Raw genomic sequence first — 4741 nt, 5'->3', positions numbered from 1 at the left:
AGAAAATGAACCATTTTATATTCTTTTTCCAGACATGAAGAATCAAACTTGAACATCAACAGTGAAGCCTAAATGGCACCTGAAAAGGAAAAATGAGAAAGCATCGTGCATGGGCATGGACCTCAATTTGCAAAGGATAAAGCATTCACTTTGTGAAGGGGGACCATCCATCGTAAGCATATTCTCAGGAAACTGAAGTATGGACAGTAAAAAAAAGTCAGCTACATTACCAGCTGGAATGGCACCACCGTCTGCTTCAGGTTCACATGGCAAATCACAACAGAAGTTGTCATCTCATTCCTTCAGTGGTGGTTTTCTGAGCAGACTGAAACGTAGATTTCGGCTCAAAAGCAAAGGATATGAACTTCAGCCGGGAAATCAAACTCCTGTACAGGGTGTGCGTTTCCAGCAAAGCCAAATTGCGGAGAATCAAGCAGATCAAAGGTTACAAGAAGAAGATTTAAATTCAAGGAGACCTGTAGATGTGTTGAGAACTCGTTCAGACAGGCGTACTGAACGTCCTCCACAGTTCCGTGGTGGTCACAAAAAGGATGAAAGGAAAACCAGATCTGATTTGCTTTATGATTCTGATCATGATGTGAAAAGAAATTGTTTAGGTAAAGAAATGAATATACCAAATGAGTATGTGGCCTCAGATGCAAACGTTATTGACCTTGAAAACGACGGTGGATGTGTTGAAGGTGACGTTTTTGATGACATGGACCCAGGGTATGAAACTCTGGATGAAATTCGTCGGAAAATGCAAATTCAGTTTAATCAAGCAGAAAAAATAAATGGTAGAGCTGGTCTTCCTGAAGCAGAAGTTATGTGTCAGAGACCTAAAGGTCCTCAACACCGTCGATCACAATCTACTGGTCATCCTCAAGTGTCACACACGAGTGAATTTGGTACAATGCTGGACAGTGGCCTTGGAAGCCCTCTAGTGTCAGAAACATCGTCCAGTATGAGAACGTCGGACATAGCGACATGTAAATCTCTTTCAGTTGTGAGTGACACTGATATCAGCACCTACCAGAGTATTAATTCTGTATCACACCAAGAGAATTTCCTTAATCCCTCAAACTTACCATCCATGAAAATGAACAGCTGTCCAGGTAAAACTTATGACTTGAGTCCTGGAAAGTCACAGGATCTGCTCTATCCTGGAAATTCTAATATGATCTATAATTCTGACACATATCTACCAGATCATGAAGTCAGTGAACTGTATGCTAATCCAAAAATTTTGATGAGGAAAAAATCTCAGAGGGAAGAAAATGAGTCAAAACTCCGATTATCTGGACATGTTTCTGATAGGACTTCAGGCAGTCATTCCGATGAAGGGAATACAAGTTTTGATACAGGTGGTAAAAGGTCAAGTACGGATGATTCTAAGATGGAATGTAAAGAACAAGATGAAGAGGCTGTACCACCAATTCCTGAACGTAAATACAGTTTATATCTAAATCAACAAAATAAGAGACAGAATTCACAGGATAAGCATGTTACTGCAATATCTGCCGACTCTAGTTATAGTTCTAGTCTTATTGACTCCCATTTAAATGAATCTTCATGTGCCATACCAGAAAACAGTATTTTTGCTGACCAAAGAGGTCTCGCAGATAGCGCCATAACAGATTCTGTTTCATCCAGAATCTTGAACCAATCAGCTGACACCTTCTGTCAAGATTCTGGTTTCTGGTTATCAGAGGAAGAGGATTTATTGAGGTCATGTGATAACAGTTTACATAGTGATAGAACAGACATACATAGTCAGAGTTCATACAAAGTGTCGCCGGCAATTCGTTTTGAGAAGGATGAACGTGTGATTCTTACAGGAGATGTTAGGACGATAGTGCCAGAAAATGTGGCACCAGTGACTGAGAGTAAGAGTATAGGATCGGGATCTCAAAAGAAAGAAGAAGTCGAGGATAATCTAAACATTTTACCTAACCAAAGGGAGGTAAGTGAGGATTTGTATCAGAACCCGTGGGATGTTGTCAATAAATCAAACAGGCAGACAATAAGTGTGACGAGTGCCATTTTAAGACCTTTAGAAGAGACTGCGTTTGTCCCACAAAGAGTTCACGAGGATATTGGTGAAGTGGAGATACTTTGTCAAAATGAAAGTCAAAACGATCATCAGCTTCTTCAGAAAAGGAGTTCGTCAGGTTCAAAAATTTCATATAAAGAAATGACGGTTTGTCAAAGTGCTAGTTTGGAAAAACTTACTTCTGATCAAGAGAAAACAACAGAAAAGACAGATCTAGATTCATCATTACATTCATTTAGTGATAGATCAGCAGAGAGCGCTGACAAGTGCTGGGGTCAGCGAAGAAATAGTCAGCATAGAAACAGTGGTGGGGAGCATACAAATAGTGGAGAGGAGCATCGAAACAGTGGAGGGGAGCATAGATTCAGTGGAAGGGAGCATAGAAATAGTGGAGGGGATCATAGAAACAGTGGAAGAGAGCATAGAAAAAGTGGAGGGGAGCATAGAAAAAGTGGAGGGGAGCATAGAAAAAGTGGAGGGGAGTATAGAATCAATGAACAGGAACATCAAAATAGCAGTGGGAAGCAAGGAAATATTGGAGCTGAAAATGAATATGATGAAGGTGTTGAAATAAACATACAAAGTAAAGTGCTAAATAATGATAATCAAAAACTATCAAATATACATATCACTTATAATAATGAGAACACTTTGTGTGACCAAAGAGATAAAAGACTCTCAAACAGAAGTTCATGTCAAATACCCAGCAGAGGAAGAGAGTGTGCTGAACATTTGGCTTCATCTTGTGCTAAGTCGTCGCTTGATTTAGAGTACAATAGTGCTAATCATTCTGTTTGTGAGAAGGACATTGAATCAAGTCTGGAAGGTAGCACTGAGCCTTCCATTGACAGTCTAGGTGGCAGCACTGATTGCTTGAGTGAAAAATCAGGTGAGCCACATATTATGTCATATGAAGATGATGCTGATGCAGTGCTTGAAAACATGGCAGTTCAAAGTGATTCCTTTGCAGATGAAATGTCTATGTCCATAGCTGGGAGTGTAAATATTCAAAGTAGCTTAAGTTCAAATGACCAAATTTTAGAAGGTGTTCAGAATATCTACATTTCAAATGATTATGATCAGCCATCAGACACCTCAGAAACCATTAAAACAGACACTGCTGAACAAGAAACAGACTCCATATCTGATCCAAGTGATGATCGAATGTCTTCAGCGTCAACACTGAGTCCATCTGCTCGTCTCCCTGACTACTACTACCAGGACAACGAGCCAGTTCACATGTCTTTGTCAGAACTGGGCATGTCAGAGGAACAGTGGGTTGAATCCGAACCAATTCACATGAGTGTCAATGAACTCAAAAGATCAAAATCTCACTACGAGGGTGAACGTCAAGCTCATTTCCATACCCCTTCACCATCTCTTTGGCGATCCCCACCACAGAACTATGCCACAGAATTACAAAGTTCTGCTTCCACACGGGACCAATCAAGTCTTCCTTCTACTCAGCAAGGTAGTAATGTTTATGAAACTGTTGATGATGAGGAGGACAATCAAGATGTGAACTCAGGTGTGCAGATACGAAATCATGGACCTCCAGTTATGCATCCTGCCTATATCAGTAACCATGGAGCGCGTCCAAACCGACCATATTCTGTTGAGATGGCATCAATACACACTAGGAATCTAGACTTTATGAGATTTCTGGACTCGCGACCTCCAGCAGTCATTCCAAGGACAAACCCAGAGGAAGGTAAGCTATTATTATTGTTATTACAATATGGCCTGTCAACACAAAATTTTTTGGGTTTTTTTTTGTGATTTACAATATGAAAGTAAAGAGAGCTGAAAAGCTCACTTTTAATACTAGTGGAAAGGATGATACATTATATATATTTAATAAACATTTACTTTTGTATTTACTTATTGTTGTCACTGTTCAATAAATGATAAAAAAAACACGGCAGGTAATGACAATCAAAACTAATCAATTAAAAATCATGATTTAAGAAAGCAATTTTTTATGAAAGTCACTGTTGGGAAACTTGGATATACCTTGCATTGTACATGCAGTTTGTGTTTTACAAATTTTAACTTTTATGAAGTATAACAATGCCATCTTATTGAAATTTTTTTTGGCAGCAAATCAAAGAGACTTCATGGAAAGTATGCGCCAACTTAAAGATGTAAGTAAAAACTTGATGTTGGACCGGATTCAAGTTAAAATCAGATCTATATAAATTGGTTTTATTTTATATATATATATCATTATTCAAAGTGGTCATTTGTTTGGTCTTTCATTTGGAGAAGAAACCAAAATTGACAGAGGTTGCAGTCTTGAGCTGTGACTGTGCAGCACTAAGTCATCTGAGAAATACTGTTGAACCACCATTGTTTTCTTTGCGATTGATAAAGAAAGCACATAAGTAAATACCCAGCGAACATTCGACAGTCAATGAAAATCTCAGAAAATATATTTATGCCTGTATATATGGACACCAGTTCATAGACGGGCGTGACATTAAGTACCTGTGAATCTTAAACCGGGACAACCTGTGAAACAAAATGACTTTATAGTACTGATAATCCATGTTCGTGTGTTTGGTTTGTCACTTTCAGTGTGGATGGTACTGGGGCCCTCTAAGTTGGGATGAAGCTGAAATCAAATTGATGAACAAACCAGATGGCTCCTTTCTAGTGCGTGACAGTTCAGATGATCGTTACATCCTC

Source organism: Ylistrum balloti, unplaced genomic scaffold, assembly GCF_031769215.1.
Source record: "Ylistrum balloti isolate Yb309-2 unplaced genomic scaffold, AGI_CSIRO_Ybal_v1 Utg370520, whole genome shotgun sequence".
Classification (NCBI taxonomy): domain Eukaryota; kingdom Metazoa; phylum Mollusca; class Bivalvia; order Pectinida; family Pectinidae; genus Ylistrum; species Ylistrum balloti.
The sequence above is the reverse complement of the archived record's forward strand: the minus strand, read 5'-3'. Positions refer to the sequence as shown.